Raw genomic sequence first — 25,488 nt, forward strand, 5'->3', positions numbered from 1 at the left:
ACGGAGACGTTAACAAACTCGAGTGGCAGACTCTGCAAGAGAAGCGCTCTGCATCGAGGTGTAGCTTGCTGTCCAGGTTTCGAGAGGGTGCGTTTCTGGATGAGGTATCGAATATATTGCTTCCCCCTGCTTATACCTCCCGAGGAGGTCACGATTGTAAAATGAGAGAGATTCGAGCGCGCACGGAGGCTTTCCGGCAGTCGTTCTTCCCGCGAACCATATGCGACTGGAACAGGAAAGGGAGGTAATGACAGTGGCACGTAAAGTGCCCTCCGCGAAACACCGTTGGGTGGCTTGCGGAGTATAAATGTACATGTAGATGGAGATGTATACAGCAACATCATTATATTCGGTATGAAGTGCATACATTTTTACCTTAAGAACTTTGGTTACAACACTGACAATCCCAGAAGCTGGTACTGTTTGGAACAGGGCTCTTGAAGTTGTGCGTTGAGTGTTAGTAAATATATCTTGGATATTTGTCTCAATATGACAGAATAAATATTTAGTTTTGTCCACGTGCACGCTGTCATGGCGGTTTCATTCACATCAAAACTGTGTTGCATATCGTGATTCAAACTCGAACACTTGCCTCTCGCTGGCATTTACCTACTGATTTTTATTCAAAGCCGTTTCGAGGCCTCCAGAAGCTTCTAGTCTTTCAGTACCTACACTAGTTTCCAAAATTCGCAGGGGCTCTCCGCCCTACCTTGCTGAGCTAATAGCTTATGTCAGTCTGAAGCGCAGCAGAAATATACTAACAGACGCAGGCTTTGAACCGGGATCGAAGGGTGCCTGGATAGTTCAGTGGTCAAGAAAGGAAGACAAAAGAGTTTAACGTCCCGTCGATAACAAGGTCATTAGAGACAGAGCTCAAACTCGGAATAGGGCAGAAAATCGGCTGTGCCCTTCCAAAGGAACCATCCCGCCATTTGCATTAAGCTATTTAGGGAAATTACGGAAAACTGAAATCTGGGTGGCGTGACGGTGATTTGAAACGTCGTTCCCGAAAGCGAGTCCATCGTGCTAAACATTGCGCGACCTCACTCGGTCAGTGGGTAAGAGCATTTCTCGCGAAATGCAAATTCTCGTTGCGAATTCCAGCTCAGCACAGTGTTAATCTGTCCGGAAGTTTAACCAAATATTTGCAAACAAACACGGACGGAGACTGGATGAGGGTGAGCATAGTGGTGATACGACTGTTCCCTGTCTAAGAGCTTTCAGAATTAACTTACTGACCATTCACAAGCAAGTACTGTTTTTTTGTATGTTAGCGACATTGATTAGACCACAGTGTAACGACAGTGCCAGGAACGAACTGCGTCAGTCGAATGTTATTACACCCTTCGTTTTGTGTAAGGACTTCGCTGCTCCATTACCTCTGAAAAACGTATATAAAATCGCTTCCTTCAGTCCACTCTTATTATTATTTTAAACCACGCATAATGCCTTTCAATCTTTGTACGGGACAGTTTCAAAAACGTCTGTTTACACGAATTATAGCATCAGTGCAGTCGCGGTAGTAAGCATTACATCGGAAAGTGATACAGTTCATGCCCATAGAAAAAGAATAGTTTAACTGAAGGGCACCACACTATGTGCGAGTCGCACTTTTCTGTGTTACGTAATACAGGATTCGTTTAATACGATTCATATATATTTTCCACACATTTGCATTGGGCACCTGAAGGTTCGCCTACAGAACCGCTACGTACTATTCAAACGAAAGACATCTGTGAATTAAGGTGGCATTTGTATGTCAACTACTCATGGTCATTTAAGACATAATGCATAAAGCGTTTTGCTCATAGTATGTAACGCGCTGGCCTACGAGAGGAGGTGGCTCAGCTTTACTCGGTTCGAATCTGTGGGTTGTATTAACAACTGGAATCGTACGCCAGATAGTTTGAGTGTAGTTATAGACGCTTTGTCACGTTCATGTGAACAAGAATCAGGTTCGTAGCATGTCTGCATTTCAGAAACACAACACGCGAACAGTTTTAAGATTCGAAAGCAAACAAGACACATAAAAATTTTTTGACGTAAGTAACTCGGTTTTCCCTCTCATCTTAGGCTAACATGATGATATGGCGACAGACAAGGCATCCGGCAGAGAAATAACAAAACTTCAAATCCAAGATGAGCAAGTGCCTGTCGTGTTTTGTTCTCGAAAGGAGGGGATATCGCCAAGAGAGAGAAAATAACTTCGCCTTTCAGGTAATATCTCAGTCATATATCCGAGATGTATTTCTTACATCCCTGGTGAATGACGGTCTCACGAGGAAGCATACAGGACTCTGCTTGTTACAGCCCAGGAGAGATGTCACCTAAAGCAAGGAAACGTAGGTGTACACAACCGTATTGGTCTCTGCTGCAAAGTGCCCATTGTACTTGTTGAGAATAATCTTACAGAAAAAGTCTGGTTGTATCTGTGAAAGTGAGTGACTATAATGTTAATTGTCGATTCACCTGAGGCTTGTTCAAACCTGCCGCTACGACTCTTCTGTCACGCTGGACAAATCGTATATTTATCTCCTGCCACAGAGCTGACCAGTAAGATACCTGAAAAAAATTTAGGTTGACAAACGCAACCGTGACGTTTACACACAGTTGGTTTGATGTGACATTTCTAGAATATCAAACACTCAACGCCAGTTTGTAAAGCCGAGAATAATACGAGCACCCAGGCCTTACAGTAACTCCGAATGAAGTTTGCCTCAACTGGTCGTCTACAGAATTTATTCTGACTGTTTTAATCTACAGGCGCGCTACTCAGTTTGTCATATAAACTGCTTCATTTCACTCTGATTTCATCATCTGCGATTGGTTCTGTGGAATAGCATCGTCATAGTCGCGTCCTCTCAGGCCTCGTCTGTTCAATCTCCATTCTGTATGTTGTGAGCAAGTGACAGACTGTTGGTACAGAGGCCTGGGGTTCGATTCCCTTGGGATTGATATCTGTCACGTATCACTTCTTTCACCTAGGGCATTGTTTGTTAATGCGAAAACGGCAAGCTGCATTGTGTTTGGTAGTCAAAGTTAAACTATACGACCCCCTATAACTGTCAGAGTAAATTCAGGTCAGAGGTTGAAGGAAGGCAACTGCGCATCACCTCCAATGGGCCATGGCTAGTAAAAGACTCTGCTGCTCAAACCAAACAGCTTTACCTTGTGACATCTTCCGTACTCTTGTTTTTTCAGCGTTTTGATTTGTCTCTCCGTGGCATGGTGTCCATAAACTGGGGGTTACGCTATTTTAATTCTGTGGCAGAATGCCTCCTTTCACCGTAGTCAGTAGTTGCCATGTGAAAGGAAAGTCGTGTATACTACCTGTCTGTGACTTTCGTTATAAGATCCTACTTCCGCTCTAACAGCCTTTAATTATGGTTCCTATACCATTGAATGGAAGGGCTGTTAACTACGAAGAAGGACTTATAAAAGTTGTATGACTTCGGAGCTGGCACGCAGGATCTGGGAACACAACTTCAAATGACATTAATGTATGAATAGAAATAATAATAAATTATTAAATATTCCTCCACAGTTGTTATCTTCCTTTAATCTCGCACGATATGCCCGAGTATGTGGTGTGTAAAACTTCTCATTCCTTATACAGAGCCATCAATTAAAATTAATTATAGCTATTAGAACAGCTCTTTAAATGGATTATTATAATAGTTTCCTCCATACATTCACGCACACTTTTGCTAATGGCGGATCAGTATTCTCGATACACACATACATTAACAGACGGTTAATCAAGACAGGCAACTCAAGACTGACAATTAATGAGCTTCGTTTTCCTCTATGGAAAGTAGAAACATAACAAAGAGGACAACATTGGGCACTGTGTCTTATCTATGGCTGTGGTTAATCGTGAATTAGTACTTGACATTTGATTAAAAATTTTACGAATACAATTCCTACCCACGATGGAATGCGAAAAGTATACAAAGTATGTGAGACGTCGTGTGTATCTCTTTCTGTGTGTATTTGCATTTTAACTCTGTGTGTGTTTGTGTGTATGTGTGTGTGTGTGTGTTTGTGTGTGTATGCGTGCGTGTGTGTGTTTCTTACGCGAGACTGGGAACCGGTCCGACAATTTCCTAGGCGAGTACGTAAGATTGCCTTGAAAGTACACTTAGCCTCGTAGATGCAGAAGAACTACTGTCGTTAATCAAATGCGATCCTTGTTTGTCTCACCTCACAGTTTGGCAAACAAGCGCGCAGTGCTTTAAGCCGTACGAGCAGGTTTGCTTGTTTTCTTCATCCGTACTCAATATTTCTAATGTACGGTGTACGGCTAATATTTATGGTGACATGTGTCACGAAAAATTGCAGACTTCGCTAAAACACGAGTGTAACTGGAGGTACAGGTTTATGTAAAACATGCATACCAAGAGCAGCTCCGCTCAGTGTTGTACAATATTGGTACGGTCTGCGCTGGGCGACTGCATTAACAAATTAGAACAGTTACTACAGACTAACTCATATTTGTTATATCGGCTTACTTCACAAATGGAGTTACAAAATGTGAAAATGAGACTGCATTTTTCAGACTTCCGTGATGTGTGGTTCGGTGCCTTCGTACGTGTCAAACAACAAATCTCAAGTTCCGGTGTTCGAGCCCGGATTCATCCTATGATTTTTCATATGCAAAAGAAAAATGGATTGTGCATTTCAGATCATCGTTTTTTTATATAACAGCATATCTTATTCGATGATAATAAAACAGGATTTCATAGTAACAAACACATCCGTTATTAAATATTTATTGGGAACAGTGCCAATTCCAAGAAGAAAAGTTGATCTACTCTTACTACTGCCACTTGTTTATGACATTAACACTGCGAAGATATCACTGTACTTCCTATCGACGGAAGTAAATTTGCTTAGAAATGCAGCGAATTTCTCTCTGGCTTTGTCTGCTCCAAATGCGTACGTTGAATCCGTTCAACTGATATTATAGTACATAACTTTTGGGAGTAACATCTGGTATGTTAGAAAGCAATAAATAAAGAAGCAACAAATGAATTTTGGTCTAATCGCACTACGTCAGCTGCGAATAAGGATCCAACATTCACAGTAAATGAAATAAATTGTAAATAAGACAGTTCCGTAAAACGGCATACGATAAATTAGAAACGAATTTTATAATATGGTGACGTCCGCCCACGACTTTGCACTCAAAATTCTCCGTTTCAGTAAACACATTACGTTCCCACTAACGACATGCCACACCGCCTGTCGCCGCAGACGTTTCCTCAATATGGCTTCCACAGCTCTACTCAGTATCTCTGTATGGAATAGATCAGCATTTCAGATTATTCGGCCTTGAATGCTATTACTGAATGCGAACGGGTGCAAGTCAAATCTCTGGAGTGAATGAGTACTTTTCCTTATAGCAATAAATATAAGGAAGATCCTTGTAACAGTTGATAGTGATGGGAAACCATTGCCCTGTGAGAAAAGGTCACTGCAGAACACCTCCGTGAAACGTAAGCTGCAGGTAGATGGTACGCTCTTTAATATTCATAGCACTTACAGGAAGATAAATTAACGTTAGTAAATGCTGGGCATTAGCTGCGTATGCATTTTGTTTTCATGTTTTATAAAACAACTCGAATCATGTAAAAACGGATGCTTCTTGTTTAATGCCCCGTCGACGACGAGGTCATAGGAGGCGGAGCTGAAACTCGTCCTCCGGATGGGAATCAAGTGCCCAGCCACTGCTTTGCCTCTCTCGGTTTGAATCCTCCTTCAGTGAAGACAATAATCTAGATAGACCATGACTGGATTTCACAAATTGTTAGCTACCGATATGTCCCCTCACTGTTACATTGTCCTCTGTCGATGAGAATAGGTAAATATTAGGCGAAACACTGGACTTTTTGCAAACGTATAAAGCGTTTTACGAGCCTTCATTTACAGTGGGACTCATCATCATCGTGGCGTTTTTGTGTGGTGTAGCACGGAAAAGCAGTATCAAACCAGGTTTACAGTGGATGCGACGTCTGCACTTTTCCCGGATTTTTCCACATATTAAGACTGAGTAAAGTGTACAAGCCCGAGCGGAAAATTCCCACTTAAGATGTGAGCCGAGCTACACTGAAGCGCCAAAAAACTGGTATAGGCATGCGTATTCAAATACAGAGAGATGTAAACAGGTAGGGCAACACCTATATAAAATAAGTGTCTGGCGCAGTTGTTAGATCGGTTACTGCTGCTACAATGGCAGCTTATCAAGATTTAAGTGACTTTGAACGTGGTGTTATAGTCGGCACAGTTGCGAAGGGACACAGCATCTCAGAGGTAGTGATGAATTGGGGATTTTCCCGAACGACCATTCCAACATTGAACGGTGAATATCAGGAATCCGGTAAAACATCAAATCTTCAACATCGCTGCGGCCGGAAATAGATCGCGCAACAATGGGACCAACGGCGACTGAAGAGAATCGTTCACCGTGACAGAAGTGCAACCCTTTCGCAAATTGTTGCAGATTTCAATGCTGGGCCATCAACAAGTGTCAGCGTGCGAACCACTCAACGAAACATCGTCGATATGGGCTTTCGGAGCCGAAGGTGCACTCGTGTTCCCTTGATGACTGCACGAACAAAACTTTACGCCTCGCCTAGGCGCGTCAACACCGACATTGGGCTGCTGATGACTGGAAACTTGTTGCCTGGTCGGACGAGTCTCGTCTAAAATTGTGTGAAGCGGATGGACCTGTACGGGTAAGGAAACAAACTCATGAATCCGTGGGCGCTTCATGTCAACAGGGGGCTGTTCAAGCTGGTGGAGGCTCTGTAATGGTGTGGGGCGTGTGCAGTTGGAGTGATATGGGACCCCTGATACGTCTAGATACAGCTCTGATAGGTGACACGTACCCCGTCTAACCATCTGCCTCCATTCATGTGCATTCTGCATTCCGACGGACTTTGGCACTTCCAGGGGAGTAGTGCGACACCCCACACGTCCAGAATTGCTACAGAGTGGCTCCAGGAACACTCTTCGGAGTTTAAACATTTCCGCTGGTCACAGAAGTCCCCAGACATGATCATTAATGAGCATATCTGGGGTGCCTTGCAACGTGATGTTCAGAAGAGATCTCCACCCTTTCGTACTCTTACGGATTTATGGACAGCCCCTCAGGATTCATGGTGTCAGTTCCCTCCAGCACTACTTCAGACGTTAGTCGGGTCCATGCAATGTTGTGTTGCGGCACTTGTGCGTGCTCTCGGGGACCCTACACTATATTAGGCAGGTGTACCAGTTTCTTCAGCTCTTCAGTGTAGCATAGCACATGTAGGCACTGGCGGCAGGCGCTGTCCTACTCTGTAATGTCGTGCGGGAAAGAAAAGCAGACTCTAAACACGAGCAGTGGACAGCGGGTTTGAGGAGCAGGGTGAAACGGTCCAGTCGTCCGGATTTAGGTTTTTCGCGGTTTTTTGTAAATCTTTTAAGGAAAATGTGGGCATTGTTCCTTCGATTTCTTTCCCTGCCCAGTTTCATCAGAGCTTATGTTCGGTCTCTAATGATCTCGTGGCTGATGGGAGATTAAATCCTAACCTTGCTTTTGAACGGTGGGAGGAAATTGCTGAGGCACATGAATAAAAACGGTATAGAAGGCTGTATAATGGAGATACAGCGACGGAAAAATGCATTGAAGAAGATATAGGAATAAAACTCAGATTTATGCGAACTTTGGAAGTATGTTCACAAATTAAGTCAAAGTACACTCCTGGAAATGGAAAAAAGAACACATTGACACCGGTGTGTCAGACCCACCATACTTGCTCCGGACACTGCGAGAGGGCTGTACAAGCAATGATCACACGCACGGCACAGCGGACACACCAGGAACCGCGGTGTTGGCCGTCGAATGGCGCTAGCTGCGCAGCATTTGTGCACCGCCGCCGTCAGTGTCAGCCAGTTTGCCGTGGCATACGGAGCTCCATCGCAGTCTTTAACACTGGTAGCATGCCGCGACAGCGTGGACGTGAACCGTATGTGCAGTTGACGGACTTTGAGCGAGGGCGTATAGTGGGCATGCGGGAGGCCGGGTGGACGTACCGCCGAATTGCTCAACACGTGGGGCGTGAGGTCTCCACAGTACATCGATGTTGTCGCCAGTGGTCGGCGGAAGGTGCACGTGCCCGTCGACCTGGGACCGGACCGCAGCGACGCACGGATGCACGCCAAGACCGTGCCGTGCCGTAGGGGACCGCACCGCCACTTCCCAGCAAATTAGGGACACTGTTGCTCCTGGGGTATCGGCGAGGACCATTCGCAACCGTCTCCATGAAGCTGGGCTACGGTCCCGCACACCGTTAGGCCGTCTTCCGCTCACGCCCCAACATCGTGCAGCCCGCCTCCAGTGGTGTCGCGACAGGCGTGAATGGAGGGACGAATGGAGACGTGTCGTCGTCAGCGATGAGAGTCGCTTCTGCCTTGGTGCCAATGATGGTCGTATGCGTGTTTGGCGCCGTGCAGGTGAGCGCCACAATCAGGACTGCATACGACCGAGGCACACAGGGCCAACACCCGGCATCATGGTGTGGGGAGCGATCTCCTACACTGGCCGTACACCACTGGTGATCGTCGAGGGGACACTGAATAGTGCACGGTACATCCAAACCGTCATCGAACCCATCGTTCTACCATTCCTAGACCGGCAAGGGAACTTGCTGTTCCAACAGGACAATGCACGTCCGCATGTATCCCGTGCCACCCAACGTGCTCTAGAAGGTGTAAGTCAACTACCCTGGCCAGCAAGATCTCCGGATCTGTCCCCCATTGAGCATGTTTGGGACTGGATGAAGCGTCGTCTCACGCGGTCTGCACGTCCAGCACGAACGCTGGTCCAACTGAGGCGCCAGGTGGAAATGGCATGGCAAGCCGTTCCACAGGACTACATCCAGCATCTCTACGATCGTCTCCATGGGAGAATAGCAGCCTGCATTGCTGCGAAAGGTGGATATACACTGTACTAGTGCCGACATTGTGCATGCTCTGTTGCCTGTGTCTATGTGCCTGTGGTTCTGTCAGTGTGATCATGTGATGTATCTGACCCCAGGAATGTGTCAATAAAGTTTCCCCTTCCTGGGACAATGAATTCACGGTGTTCTAATTTCAATTTCCAGGAGTGTATTACCATACTCGGGGAATTAGTATAAGCGAGCAGATGCAGGAAGCCTGCGTTGCCGTTTGAGGCAAGGTCCTGGTGGAGGTGGTTTGCCATTGCCTTCCTCCGCCCTGTTATGAAGTGCCAACTGTGTATCTGTGTCGCCTGGAACACTGTTATGAGCGCTTGTAGTGTGTAGTGTTGTGTTTGTGTTGTTATGGATGAAGGGAAGGGAGAGGGTGAAACCCGGTGCCGGCACGTAACCTACTCCTTCCCAACATCAACAGGGGTGCCGCCGAGCTTGAGGTCCCCAACCACGGATGAATCACCATCAACAATGTCACATGCCCTCACTTCACGAGACACTGCGGAGATGTTTGAAATTTAGTCGAGGACACTGGCGCAAAGACTGAGGATCCGGAACGTAACGCCATTACTTCTCCTCCTCCCGCCGGCCAAATACCGGCAGTGAAAATTTTCCACCTCCGGGATTCGAACCACTTACCTCCGAGTCGAGCGCCACCACTCAGGCGTGAATCGGCGACCTCGGCTACGGAGACGGGTACATAATTAAAAATACAGCGAAATCAACGAACTATCTCTTATCGGCAAGACTGCAAAGCAAGAAGTGTTATTCAGCTACCAGATGTACAAACCTGAGGTTTATCAGCCTGCTGCAGTCGCTGAGGACTGCTGCAGGTAACCGGAGATGCGTTGTGCCTGGCTGGGAAAGGGCACGGTGCGGGCTTCCGAGCTTCCGTCTGTGCTGACGTCACGCCACGTGAGCTCAGCGTCCGGGCGTGATGCGCCTGGTTATTACGCCCCAGGCCGAATATAATACATCAGAGGCGGGCCGGGGGGTACTTGAAGATTACTCCTGCGTAACCTGAGATCTCGGACACAAACTAGAGACGTGAGATGGTGCCGGCCATGAAGCGAAACTTTTGTGTTTGGGGAAAAATGGATGCAATTTAGCTGCGCCAATAGTCGTCTGGCTCAGGAATGGTCTAGGCATTTACCAGTCTGGGTCTTGAAACAACGCTATAGTTGATTCCTTCCCAAAGCGCATCTGCTGGATTACTAATAAAAACTATCTAACTCTGGCACATAGATATTTACTTACATGATCGACCCACTATACCTTTTCATCGGAACAGAGATTATGAGAGACAAAATAGGCGAGGTTTTATTTCCAAATTACAGAGACACAGTTCAGTTTGATTGAAGATAGAAACTGATCTACTTTTTTATATACTAGTAAGAAAGAACAAACATGTGTGGTCCGATTCAGGTCCCGTCAGTAACACTGATTCCAAATGAGTATCCGGTCTGCTGTCTGGATTCTACGTAAACCATTTTATAGACATACTCCAAAACATTACTGTCTCCAGGACGTACCCACTGTGAATCTGTCAGCGTGTTAGGGGCAGTTTTATTTAACGGTACCGTATGTAACTACATTATTATAAAGATGGTCAAAATATCCTGAATTTGTTTCCCAGTTCATCCAAGACATTTGATCTTTCACCTCTTGAAATGTCAAGTAACACTTTGGTCCAGACTCTATGGTACATGTACAGCTTTGAATACTATTAAGTACCAGTGAAGAAGAGGCGTATGATAATGAATGGTGCATATGTCGGAGAACTTCGCATATTATATAACTAAAGTCTTAGAATTTCTGGAAAGAAAATGAAGGATAAGTTACAACAATAATCACGGAAGACATTAGCAAAATTTACGCTACTGAAGTACAAGAACTATGCTTTTACTTGGAATATACCATGTCACATTCGTCTGATCGTCTAACAATAAAATTCCATTCAACTTTTTCCACCAAGAGTCAACAACTTATTCAACAATCAAGCACCAACTGCATCATATTCGTAGGAAAGAGAGTAGAGAAAAAACTGTGCAAAAAAATTGATTGCTGTCATAAACTTAACGTTCACAAATATGTAATGCACGAGTATGACTAGAATATCGTAAGTTTCCACGACGATTATTCTTCTGAGTACAAGGAAAATATTGCATTTCTAAAATACAAGTTTCGTTAAAGTCAAACAGCCTCCAATCCACTTCAACCACCAACAGAATCATTATTATCAAAGAAAGGCTCGGCAAAGCAATGCATACGGCCGTACGCAGGAATAGATCGGTTTTTATCGATTTAATGACTGAAGACAGAACGAGAGCCATGAATTATTTCACTGACACCCCAAGTGGCTCTACATAATATTTCTTAGATGTTGGTCGCTTGGAAATTGGAAATTTGTGGTAAGTTCCAGTGGGACCAAACTGCTGAGTCATCTGTCCCTAGGCTTACACACAACTTAATCTAACTTAAGCTAAGGACAACACACACACCCATGCCCGAGAGAGGACTTGAATCTCCGATGGGAGCTGCCGCACGAACCGTGGCAAGACGCCCTAGACCGATCGGATACCCCGCGCTGTGTGGGTCGCTTGTCGTCAGGATTTCCGTAGAGGGGTTAAACAACTGGAGGCAAGAATTCGGTTGCGTTAGGTTGTAGGAGTGTGCTAAACTTCGCATAAGTTCTTCTACTTCATCTTATTCTGACGTTAATTTATATCTACTCATATATTACCAAAATAAAGCTTATGGTGAAACACGGTAATCTCGCGTTAGTTAGTTATAATTGAGGTGACGAAAGTCATTGGATACCTCATAATGTCGTGTCGGACCTCCTTTTGCACAGCGTAGTGCAGCAACTGGACGTGGCATGGACTCAACAAGTCGATGGAAGCCCCTGCAGAAATACTGGCCTGTGCTGCCTCTACAGCCGTCCATACGTGCGAAAGTGTTGCCAGTGCAGGATTTTGCGACAAACTAACCTCTCGCTTATATCCCATATACGTTCGATAGGATTCATGTCGGGCGATCTGAGTGGCCATATCATTCGCTCGAACTGTCCAGAATGTTCTTCAAGCCAATGGCGAGCATTTGAGGCACGGTGACATGGCGCATTGTCATTCTTAAAAATTCCATCGTTATTTGCAAACATGAAGTACTCAAATGGTTGCAGTTGGTCTCTTAAGTAGCCAAACATAACCATCTCCAGTCGACGATCGGTTCACTTGGACCAGAGGAGCGAATCCATTCCATGTAAACACAGCCCCTACAACTATGGAGCCACCATTAGCTCGCACGGTGCCTTGTTGACAACTTGGATCCATGGCTTCGTAGAGTCTGCGCCACAATCGTACCCTACCATCAGCTCTTACCAAATGTAATCGGGACTCATCTGACCAGGTCACGGTTTTTCAGTCGTCTAGAATCCAACCGAAATGGTCACGAGCCCAGGAGAGGCGCTGCAGGCGATGTCGTGGTGTTAGCAAAGGCTCTCGTTTCTGTCGCCTGTTGCCATAGCCCATAAACACAAAATTTTGCCGCACTGTCCTAACGGATACGTTCGTCGCACGTCCACATAGATTTCTGCAGCTATTTGACGAAGTGTTGCTTGTCTGTTAGCACTGATAAATCCACGCTAACGGCGCTGCTCTCGGTCGTTAAGTGAAGACCATCAACCATTGCGTTGTCCGTGGTAAGAGACAATGCTTGAAATGTGGTATTCTCGGCACATTCTTTACACTGTAGATCTCGGGATACTGAATTCCCTAATGATTTCCGAAATGGAATGTCCCATGCGTCTAGCTCCAACTACCATTCTGCGTCTAAAGTTGCTAATTCCCGTCGTGTGGCTATAATCACGTCGGAGGCCTTTCACATGAATCACCTGCGCACAAATGACAGATCCGCCAATACACTGATCTTTAATACCTTGTGTATACAATACTATATAATTGTATACAATCTATATAATTGAATATCGCCGTCCCACGACTTTTTGTCACCTCAGTGTACTAGCGCTATTTTCACTGCTCCCACACCGCACCCAAGTCCTCAGTTCCTGGAAGAGGCAAGGCGTGGTGCTACGAGCTGTGGGGGAAGGCAGGCAGCCTTGAGGTACTGGAGCTGGACGTCGCTCCAGATGGTTGACCGACCAAGGCCAGCAGCTGCAGCCGCCAAGCCGGTCGCCGGGCTTTTTGTACGGGGGGACTGCCCGCAGCAGCGCCGCTGTTCGCGTTATCAATACCCCGAGGTTCTGACGCCAACATATTTATTTACGACCGTGCGATTCATTTTGTTTGAACAACTAGTAACCTGTAGCAACTAATGGTGATAATATCTGAAATGAAAGTCACTCAGTTCCTATAGACATATTGATGAATGTGATTTTCGATACCTTCATCTACATCTACATGGATACTCTGCAAATCACATTTAAGTGCCTGGCAGAGGGTTCATCGAACCACCTTCACAATTCTCTATTATTCCAATCTCGTATAGCGCGAGGAAAGAACGAACACCTATATCTTTCCGTACGAGCTCTGATTTCCCTTATTTTATCTTGGTGATGGTTCCTCCCTATGTAGGTCGGTGTCAAAAAAATATTTTCGCATTCGGAGGAGAAAGTTGGCGATTGGAATTTCGTGAGAAGATTCCGTCGCAACGGAAAACGCGTTTCTTTTAATGATGTCCATCCCAAATCCTGTATCATTTCTGTAACGCTCTCTCCCACATTTCGCGATAATGCAAAACGTGCTGCTTTTCTTGGAACTTTATCGATGTACTCCGTCAGTCCTATCTGGTAAGGATCCCACACCGCGCAGCAGTATTCTAACAAAGGACGGACAAGCGTAGTGAAGGCAGTCTCCTTAGTAGAGCTGTTACATTTTCTAAGTGTCTTGCCAATAAAACGCAGTCTTGGTTAGCCTTCCCCACAACATTTTCTATGTGTTCCTTCCAATTTAACTTGTTCGTAATTGTAATACCTAGGTTTTTAGTTGAATTTGCGGGTTTTAGATTAGACAGATTTATCGTGTAACCGAAGTTTAACGAGTTCCTTTTAGTACTCATGTGGATGACCTCACACTTTTCGTTATTTAGGGTCAACTGCCACTTTTCGCACCATTCTGATATCTTTTCTAAATCGCTTTGCAGTTTGTTTTGGTCTTCTGATAACTTTATTAGCCGATAAACGACAGCGTCATCTGCAAACAACCGAAGACGGCTGCTCAGATTGTCTCCAAAATCGTTAATATAGATAAGGAACAGCAAAAGGCCTATAACGCTACCTTGGGGAACGCCAGAAATCACTTCTGTTTTACTCGATGACTTTCCGTCAATTACTACTAACTGTGACCTCTCCGACAGGAAATCAGAAATTCAGTCACATAACTGAGACGATATTCCATAAGCACGCATTTTCACTACGAGACGCTTGTGCGGTACAGTGTCAAAAGCCTTCCGGAAATCCAGAAATACCGAATCGATCTGAAATCCCTTGTCAATAGCACTCAACACTTCATGTGAATAAAGACATAATTGTGTTTCATGCGAACGATGTTTTCTAAACCCATGTTGACTGTGTGTCACTATGCTCTTCGAACATCTTTGATAATAAAACATTTAAACATTAAAAAATCAGAGGTGCGGCGCCGACGATGAAAGAGCAGCAAGTGAAATAGTCATGTTATACATAAACAGAACTTTCGGAGATACAAATCGCTACTGAAGCACAAAGAACAATTGAGGAGTCACGCACGTAAGATTAGTGTGTCGCAACGTTTGCCTCTAAAAGAACTACGCATCTAACGGACGGCTGCAGTATGTTTGCCTCATGCAGCTTGTGTAACTGTCAGAGAAACTGGAATGGGAACACGTCTCTGTGATTACGTGAACATGGTTGCATTGAAGTGTTCCCAGAGCGCTAATTAGCGAAGATCTCACGCTGAATTTGCTAAGATTTTACGCTGTCGTTATTGCGAACACTTCCTTGCTTTTACATCGCTGTTCTGACATTAAGCAAGAAGAGTCACCTACACGTGTGTTCGTCTTAGAGGTAACAATGACTAGATTTTAGGAAGAGCAGGGTTCGAAACCTGGCATCTTTATTTCCATTTACGAGCCCTCACAACACTTCCATCAAATACCGCTATACTTTACTCAGTGCAGCTAGGGACAACTTAACTTCCGCCCTTCCTTTCATCCCTATCAAACTATACGCATATGAATCGGATATAAACTAAAATGGCATCATACACGTAAATGGTGAAGTACTATTACAAGAGGTTTTAACAGAAAGGAATGCGCCACGGATGTAACTTGTCACCAGTGTGGTTCAACCTATATATTGAGAAAGGTATTGAGGAATGTATGGTGATTTGGAAGGAATAAAAATTAAAGGAGCACAATCAAACTGAGAATATTTGCTGAGGACATAGCTGTCATTTAGGAAATCGAAGAGTAACTGCAAAAATATGTTAGTAATAAAAACATAGTCTTGAAAGAGAAATATAACATGAAAATTAGTACAAAGAAGACAGATATTATGGGTCGCAACCGCAGTAGCCATTACAGTTACTGACATACCATTCAGACAAGTAAACACGTTTATTTACTTACACTTCAGATGAGAAAAGTTGAGGCGACATAAAAGAGGAGAAACGTACAGCCAAAGGGAGCCCATTATAAAAAAAACGTAAGCGTACAAGAGAAGAGATGCCTGGATGCATTTGAAATATGGTGGTTAACATACTTCTATTATTCAGAAAAGATTTTCTTGCTGTTTGCCCGTCTGCAATTTATATCGTCTTTATTTCTGTTTACGTTTATTTTTTGCATAAACGGAAAACTCGTGTGCTACTTTTGGTGTTTCATTTCCTAAGTTAATAAATTGATTTAACTGAAGAGTACTACACTAACCTTGCTTCACTTTTATTGGTGTTGAACTTATAACCATATTTGAAGGGGCTATCCATTCTATTCAGCTGATCCTCCAAGCACTTTGGCGTCGTCTCCGGCAGAATTGCACTGCTAGTGGTACGTCGACGACTTATTCGTCGCGCCAGATTTCACAATTGTTTTGGTATTTAAAATTTATCGTTTATTTTGCCGTCTCAGTTGCACATTTATTTTTATGATATAACTAATTTCAATCAACATATGATCACCTTCGCGACTGCTACGGTTGCAGGTTCGAATCCTGCCTCGGGCACGGATGTGCGTGATGTCCCTAGGTTAGTTAGGTTTAAGTAGTTCTAAGTTCTAGGGGACTGATGACCTCAGCAGTTAAGTCCCATAGTGCTCAGAGCCGTTTTTTGATCACCTTTTGATCTTTGTAGTTGCATAAGCAACCCTTTCGTATTCATATCGAGCAACATATTACAATATTTTGATGTGCAGTTCCATACGGATACGACGGGTTGCTTACGCAAGCACAACATGATAAAAATAAATTTACGGCTGAGTCAGCAAATAGACGCTAAAGTTCAAACTTTCTGGCAGATAAAAACTGTGTGTCGGACCAAGACTCGGACTCGAGGCGTTTGTCTTTTGCTCGCAAGTGCTCCACTGACTTCTTTCTTTCTTTTCTTTCACTGGTGCCATGTCCCGCGCTGACGCAGTGTCGGCATTGTTAGGAACGAATTTGGTAAGGTTAGGATGAAGTGGTGGCCAGATGTCCTTCCTGCCGCCACCCCGTACCCCCCGGGACGGAATTAGTGTACCCCAGCTGTCTGCGTCTAGTGTAATTCATGGAATAGTGCGAACGTGTCCAGATGTCGGCGAGTCGTATAAGTGAGGCGGAACGTGGGGACCAGCCCGGTATTCACCTAGCGGCATGTGGAAAACCGCCTAAAAACCACATCCAGGCTGGCCGGCACACCGGCCCTCGTCGTTAATGCGCCGGGCGGATTCGATCCGGGGCCGGCGCGCCTACCCGAGTCCAGGAAGCAGCGCGTTAGCGCTCTCGGCTATCCTGGCGGGGTAAGTGCTCCGCCGACTAAGCTACCCATAATTTGTAGAAGAAATTCTGTGAAGTCTGGAAGGTAGTAGGAGACGAGGTATTAGCGGAAGTAAAGCTGTGGGGATGGTTCGTGAATCTTGCCAGGGTAGCTCAATGGTAGAGCACTTGCCTGCGAAAGGCGAAGGTCCTGAGTTCGGGTCTCGGTCGGGCACACACTTCACACCGAGTTTCATATCACAGTACACTCCGCCAGGAAGTGAAAATTCCATTCTGATAAGCTTAAACTCGAAGTTATGTATGGGTATGCAAGCTTTCTCGGCGTATTTCGTTGATGAAATCTTCTCGAGCTATCCACGGGATCACGACACCAAGAATTGGCTGATAACCCGAAATGATTTCGTCAATTGCAGTTTTTATTTCATCTCTGTCACCCTCAATTCCGTTCTCAAATGTTTCCTGATTTTCTTTGTTGCTTGTTCTACATACAGATCGGTAAAACAGAGCCGACCGCTGTGACCGAGCGGTTCTAGGCGTTTCAGTTCGGAACCGCGCTGTTGCAACTGTCGCAGGTTCGAATCCTGCTTCGGGCATGGATGTGTGTGATGTCCCTAGGTAAGTTAGGTTTAAGTAGTTGTAAGTTCTACGGGACGGAAGACCTCATATGTTCCCATAGTGCTTAGAGCCATTTGGTAAAACAGATCTTTGCTTCACTTCCTCATCAGGAGACGATGAGGATAAAAACGCCAAGTCTCGCTTCTTAGTCGGCACCCGTAACTGAGCGGGCTGCAAAAAGGAAGAGATTCGCGTCGTATATCGCTGTAGCCGGGAAACGTGAAAGTAAAGCGCGGTGTTGTGGCAGGGGAACGGACAGCTGTAGAAAGAGGTACACCGTAAGGCAGTGTGAGGGAGGGATAGGAACGGCAGGAATGGGGGCAGAGCGGCGCCAGGAATGGGGTCAGCGGGAGCAGCAGCGGCAGCGAGCGTGAAAGCCGGCCTGCTGCGGGCCATCCCGTATCCCGGATGCGGCGGCCGCCGCGCCGGTCGGTCCCGGCCTATCTGCGTCCCGTTAGCGGGGCTGCCCGCCCGCAGCTGGCCTTGACCCGCGGCCCACATCGCGCCGCGGCCGTTAGGAATGCCGGCCGCCGGCTGCGGTGAGGGGTGGCCGGGCGACACGCTCTCTGCCCGCCGGCGCCACTGCCGCCGTAGTCGTCGCGGTCTGTCCTCGAAGTGATAACACCCCACTGCCCCCGGCCGTAAACCCCCACGCTTTTACTACGGGCCGGCCAGAGTAGCCGTGCGGTTCTAGGCGCTACAGTCTGGAACCGCGAGACCGCAACGGTCGCAGGTTCGAATCCTGCCTCGGGCATGGATGTGTGTGATGTCCTTAGGTTAGTTAGGTTTAAGTAGTTCTAAGTTCTAGGCGACTGATGACCTCAGAAGTTGAGTCCCATAGTGCTCAGAGCCATTTGAACCATTTATTTATTTATTTACTACGTAAATACAATTTCCTCGGAAGAAGGGTACAGGTCGAAATATTGGTAGTGAAGGTCAAAACAACACTCTCATCAAGCGACACTGAGAAACTATAGAGAGGAATAGGTTAGTCCCAAGGGGAATCTCTCTCTCTCTGACTTTGGCTGCGCATTAAGAAAGCATAACAAACTCATTAATGTACTCGCTATGCTGAAAACTACATTCCCAATCATAAAATTGCAACACTGTTTAAGCGGCGTTAAACAAACGTCAAAGTGGTATGAAATGTACTGAGCCATAGAAACTGGTACACTTGCCTAATATCGCGTAGACTCCCCAAGAGCACACAGAAGTGCAGCAACACGACGTGGCATGGATCCGACTAATGTCTGAAGTAGTGCTGGAGGCAACTGACTCCATGGATCCTGCAGGGCTGTCCATAAATAGCGCGAGGGTGTAGAGATCTCTTCTGAACAGTACGTTGCAAGGTATCCCAGATATGCTTAATAATGTACATCTCTGGGGACTTTTGTAATCAGCGGAAGTGTTTAAATTCAGAAGAGTGTTCCTGGAGCCATTCTGTAGCAATTCTGGACGCGTGGGGTGTCGCATTGTCCTGTTGGAATTGCCCTAGTCCGCCGGAATGCATATGAATGGAGGCAAGTGATCAGACAGGATGCTTAGTTACGTACGTGTCACCTGTCAGACTCGTATCTAGACGTATCGGGGATCCCATATCACTCCAACTGTACAAGCCCCACACCATTACAGAGCCTCCACCAGCTTGAACAATCCCCTTCTCACGTGCAGGGTTCATGGATTCATGAGGCTGTCTCCATAGCCATACACGTCCATCCGCTCCATACAATTTGAAACGAGACCCGTCCGGCTAGGCAACATGTCCAATGTCAGTGTTGACGGCCCAGGCGAGGCGTAAAGCTTTGCGTCGTGCAGTCATCAGGGGTACACGAATGGGCCTTCGGCTCCGAAAGCCCATATCGGTGATGTTTCGGAGAATGGTTCGCACGCTGACATTTGTTGACGGCCCAACAAAGTAATCTGCAGCAATTTACGGAACTATGTTGAACGATTCTCTTCCGTCGTCTTTAGTCCCGTTCTTGCAGGATCTCTTTCCAGCCGCAGGGATGTCGGAGATTTGATGTTTTACTGAATTCCTGATATTCATGGTACTCCCGTAAAATGGTCGTGCGGGAAAATCCCCACTTCATAGCTACCTCGGAGATGATGTGTCCCATCGCTCCTGCGCCGAATATTAACACCACGATCAAAACTCACTTAAAATGTTGATGATGACCTGCCACTGTAGCAGCAGTAACCGATTCACTTTAAACCGTTTACACGCATTCAGTTCACGTAAGAAAGAATTTTACATGCCGCATTTAGCTCTTACATAATTGACGCGCTCCAAAAACCTGCCAGAAAAACGTGATTTTTTCCCACGTGCAGTTAAAACGAAGTAAGATTTTTTAAAATGGTTGAAACTGAGACCAATGGCGGGCACACCAGTGGACCAAATCTGAGCCATTAGTCTCGCTCCAAGTTCGAAGTTATTTAAGGATAACTGTTTTTCTGCGTAAAATCCGATCTAGGCTGACGATGGTGCACATGCAAATGGTGCCATTAGCTGAGCATTAATTTCAGCCCAATTAAAATCTTTTCCAAAAGGATTTAATGGATTCGCACAATTCAACTTGGCACGAACTCCGGTTCGTCGTTCAGACTTTGTTCAATGCACTGTAACACAGCTACAGTAAAACAGGTATTCGAATGGGTATATAAATGGCCGCTAGTCCGGGCTAACCAAGAAACTGTTCCTAGCTCAAATAGGAACCTAGCACTAAGACCCTCCAAACAGCGAACTTCGCTCGTTCTCATACATGTTTGCTACAGTGCGTACCAACTTTCCGATAACCTCGTCACAGTGGGCACCCGCCTGTGTTCTCCGCCAACTGTCTATGCTGGCCTACAGAGCGTTGTCTGCGCCAAAATGCTCTCCTCATAGCGGTCCACGTCAACAGAGAGATTAAAATCAGAGGAAGCCACGTCCGGGCTGTGTGGTGGGTGATCAAACATTTCTCATCGGAAACGCTGCAGGAGCCTCTTTCTTGCGGCTACTGTGTCCGGCCGAGCATTGCCACGATGAAGAACAATACCTGAACACAACATTCTTCTTCGTTTGTCCCGAATTACCCTTCGTAAACGTTCTGATCCACTCGCTGAATAAGATCATCGGTTGACACTCTCTTCCCTGCCTGACCGTCCGCATCATGAACGTCCGTACGTCCTACTTCAAAGTTCGTGCACCATTGCCATACTTCGCTGTCACTCGTGACAGTTACGGTATGTGGACTGCATGGAAGTCAGGCGGAACCTTTCACCATGAAGGAACTGAATGACAGCACGCACTTTACAGGTGGAGGGAGACTCTATTGTTCTGGGCATCTTTACGTGTTCACTGTGCGCACCTAACTGAAAGGTGCGACGTGACGCGATCGACGGGCGTACTACACCATATCTCCGTGAAACTCCATCGTATTTTCACCTTCGTTTTACTTTCGCGACCGATTCGACCTTGATCGAATAGTAGAACTCTCTCCTCCCACACAGGCCATCAAGGCCCAAAGGTACCGACTGGCCGCCGTGTCATCCTCAGCCAACAGGCGTCACTGGATGCGGATATGGTTCAAATGGCTCTGAGCACTATGCGATTTAACTTCTGAGGTCATCAGTCGCCTAGAACTTAGAACTAATTAAGCCTAACTAACCTAAGGACATCACACACATCCATGCCCGAGGCAGGATTCGAACCTGCGACCGTAGCGGTCGCTCGGTTCCAGACTGTAGCGCCTGGAACCGCACGGCCACTCCGGCCGGCTTGCTGATATGGAGGGGCATGTGGTCAGCACACCGCTCTCCCGGCCGTTTGTCACTTTCCGAGACCGGAGCCGCTACTTCTCAATCAAGCAGCTCCTCAGTTTGCCTCACAAGGGCTGAGTGCACCCCGCTTGCCAACAGCGCTCGGCAGACCGGATGGTCACCCATCCAAGTGTTAGCCCAGCCCGACAGCGCTTAACTTCGGTGATCTGACGGGAACCGGCATTATCACTGCGGCAAGGCCGTCGGCTGATCAAATAGTAGGCTTCCTTCATATTTGTAAATGCAACTGCTTAGAATTTCAATAGAACCGCACAAAGTAGCTAGAAGTAACACCACATGCATATATAAGCAAATATTATGCAACGGGTTTCTCATTCGGAAGTCACATTTGAATGTTCGTTGCTTGCGAGGTGGTCGTTTTATGTCTCGTTTAAGATGCAGAATCGTCTACCAGAAACGTGTTAAGATTCCACTGCAACAGTATTGTGTCTTCCTGGACTGCAGATTATACACCATGCAGTAACATTAATGCGACTACCTGTCAAAATCCTGAGCAACCAGTTTTTGCAGCATGGACCTCTGCAAGTAGTGCAGGAGGCGAGTCAGTGAGGTTGTGGAATGTACCGCAAGGGACGTGCAACCACGTGGACACCATTGCCGTGGCTGGTTGCCCTGGGTTCCTCGGTTGAGGACCTACGGCGCGAAAAGACTGACCGAGGTGGTTTCTCGACTGGGTTGAAGTCAGGGCAGTACGGTGGGCAGCGGAGTACGGTAAACTCATCCTGGAGCTGTTCGAGCCCCGCACGTACACTGCGAGCTATGTGACAGCTTGCGTTATCCTGTTGATAGATGCTACAGTGCCGAGGAAAAACAAAATGCATGTAGGGATGGACATGGCCCCCAAAGATAGATGCGTCTTTTTGTTGATCAACTGTGCCTTCCAGAATGATGAGCTCACCCATGGAGTGCCGCGAAAACATTCACCAGACCACAACATTCCCTCCTCCAGCCTGGATCCTTCCGGCGACTGTCGCAGAGTGTCTACTTTCGAACTTTCAAGATGTACACGCCAACGGCCATCTGTCCGATGTAGCACAAAACGTGATTTATTCGGAAACGGTCACCTGTCGCCACTCTGTGGACATCCAGGTGCGGTATTCGAGTGTAAATTTCAGTCTTCGTCGCCGATGAACTGCAGTCGGCTTGGCTACGTGAACCAAGCGCCTGCTGCAGAGGGCGATGCGCTGCAATGTTCACAGGATGTACGTTGAGAAGACACTGTTGGTAGCCCCTTGGTTCATCTGGGCGGTCAGTTACTCCTCAGCTGCACGTCTATACGCGCGTTCACGCCTCGGCAGCCGTCGTTCATCTATGGCCCCTGGTGCACCACAGTTGCCATGCACGGTATACTTTAAACACCGCGGCATGCGAGCAGTTTACAGACTTAGCTGTTTCGGGAGTGCTTCGACCCTTGGCCCGAAAGCCAATGATCATGTCCTTTTGGACGCCTTATAAATCGCTCCGTTTTCGCTTTACGACGACGGCTGCACTTTTTTTCGTATCCCCCCGACACACTTTATATACACTCCACTACTCGTACTGCCACCTGCCGTCTGTGTGAGTGGTTATTGCACGTTTACGACCGTGTACATGTTCGTTTAGCTTGCATTTACGTATGCGGCCGCCTTTGGTTTTCAACTAAGTGTGCTGGAACGCAATACATAAATGGTCGAGAAGTTGCGCGTATAGCAACAAACTTCAAGACATAAAATTAGGCGTTAGGTATACATCTGATGTACACGGCCAGCTTAGTGCTGTTAGTTGCACTTAACTGTCGGTAAGTATCAAATGGTTCAAAGCACTATGGGACTTAACATCTGAGGTCATCAGTCCCCTAGACTTAGAACTACTTAAACCTAAGGACATCACACACACCCATGCCCGAGGCAGAATTGGAACCTGCGACCGTAGCAGCCGCGTGGTTCCGGACTGAAGCGCCTAGAACCGCTCGGCTACCGCGGCCGGCGGTAAGTATCGGCTGCCTGCGACAGCTGGCGGGTCCTTCAGTGTACTTGTTTTGCTATTTACGGTCACGCCAATGCCGTACAACTGCCTTCGAATCCATGGTCGCTAGTGCAGTGGCCTTCGCTCCACATGTAATCTATTCGAATCCTGAGTAGAAAGAAACATTCTTTTGGCCGGAAAGAAGAAAGGAGACTCAAGATGTACAAGTCCACGGCGACAGACTGCGGCGGATTAAAGTCAGTACCTCGTTGATGGAAAGCATAAAACTTTGTTTCTAGTGGTTCCAGCGTCATATACGGGTTGTGACCTTGGCAGCTGCATTGATGCTGTTAGAGAGAAGTAAGCTATGTGTCATTATTTTTCGTATCATTTTCATTTCCACACTTTTAGGCGACAATAAGAATAGCAAGGCACAGGCACTCTTAGCGGTCAGTATCACGATACACGCACACAGTCGATACCTCACACTAAGAAAAATAGAGACAGTGTGTTACAGGTGTTCACAAAATAAGATTTGGATTACCGTCTCGTCGGAGACAAGGTAACTCGAAATGGAGTACAAGCATGGACAGGTCAAGGCTATGTATGAAAATCGGCTGTAGCTCTTACAATGGAGCGGTTCTAGGCGCCACAGTCTGAAACCGCGCGACCGCTACGGTCGCAGGTTCGAATCCTGCCTCGGGCATGAGTGTGTGTGATGTCCTTAGGTTAGTTAGGTTCAAGTAGTTCTAAGGTCTAGGGGACTGATGACCTCAGAAGTTAAGTCCCATAGTGCTCAGAACCATTTGAACCATTTGAACCTTACAATGGAGCCATCTCACCAATCGCCTTAGCTGCTTTAGGGAAACTATGGAAAAACTAAATCTAGATGGCCGTAGGGTGATTTAGACCCAGTCCTTCTAAATACGTGTCCACCAAGCTCGCCCTTGTGGCAGTGGATCGATACTGTTGACACAGCTCCTCACAAATGGTTCAAATGGATTCACACACATCCATGCCCGAGGTAGGATTCGAACCTGCGACCGTAGCAACAGCGCAGTTGGGGACCCACGCGCGTAGAACCGCTCGGCCACACCGGCCGGCAGCTTCTCACAATTGCTACTTTTGCTTCCTAACGTTTAGGACTGGGTTGTGAACGCCCTTCGCTCACTTTACTAGAGCTATTGAAGCTCTCTGTACATTCTTGAAGTGCCGCTCCACTTCTTCAAAGTTTCGTGTGCGTGTGAAGAAAAGCGAACCTCGCAGTGGCGAACGTTCCGCATAAGATCTTTGGTCTTTTACATTGATACACAAAGGCGTTTCAGGAGGATAACGCTGCACTTCATTCCGATCGATTCTGACGTAGTTATGAACGGACTATCTCACCCTGTCATGATTTTAACAGCATTTTCGATATCTTTCGCCTAGGTTTCTAGATACAAACCTCAAATAGTGGAATAGTACTCTAGGACTGATTGCACTAGAATTTTATATGCCGTTTCTTTAGTAATTGCACTCCACTTTGCGGATACAAATTAGAATTCTTTCTACTTCATAGTGCTAAGCTCAACAATTTAAACGATGTGACTTTTTTTATAGACAACAATGTCAGACAACAATTCAATAGCACTGTTAATCATGTGTGATAAAATGTGAACGTTTATTCAGGTTGGTTGGTTGGTTGGTTTGGGGAAGGAGACCAGACAGCGTGGTCATCGGTCTCATCGGATTAGGGAAGGATTGGGAAGGAAGTCGGCCGTGCCCTTTCAGAAGAACCATCCCGGCATTTGCCTGGAGTGATTTAGGGAAATCACGGAAAACCTAAATCAGGATGGCCGGACGCGGGATTGAACCGTCGTCCTCCCGAACGTTTATTCAGAACAGCAGCAATTCTACTACGTTTCCGCAGCCGCACAACCATGTCTTATTTTCTTAGGTTCCTTTGTCTCTTTCATGGTTTTTTAACTAATTTCCCTTGAAATCTGATAATATTCGCATTATTCTATAACTCACCCTATCAGAGCCGGTCACTGTCTAGTGATCTCGAATTCTGTAAGAAATGTTGTTGTGCCCTTCAGCACGCAAACTGGTCTGATGCAGCTAGTCCACACTGTGCAAAACCCCTTCATCGTTTCATTAACTACTGCAAGTTAT

The 25,488-nt window shown here is 46.3% G+C and overlaps 1 protein-coding gene and 1 pseudogene across 1 annotated transcript in view; one reads left to right on the top strand and one right to left on the bottom strand.

Moving 5' to 3' along the window:
• The window catches only part of LOC126236649 (sushi, von Willebrand factor type A, EGF and pentraxin domain-containing protein 1), a 485,510-nt gene that overhangs the window by 88,189 nt on the left and 371,833 nt on the right, over nt 1–25,488 (top strand). The window lies entirely within an intron of this gene.
• On the bottom strand, nt 21,460–21,577 carry LOC126237612 (5S ribosomal RNA; annotated as a pseudogene).

This window comes from Schistocerca nitens, chromosome 2, assembly GCF_023898315.1.
Source record: "Schistocerca nitens isolate TAMUIC-IGC-003100 chromosome 2, iqSchNite1.1, whole genome shotgun sequence".
NCBI classification, from domain to species: Eukaryota; Metazoa; Arthropoda; class Insecta; order Orthoptera; family Acrididae; genus Schistocerca; species Schistocerca nitens.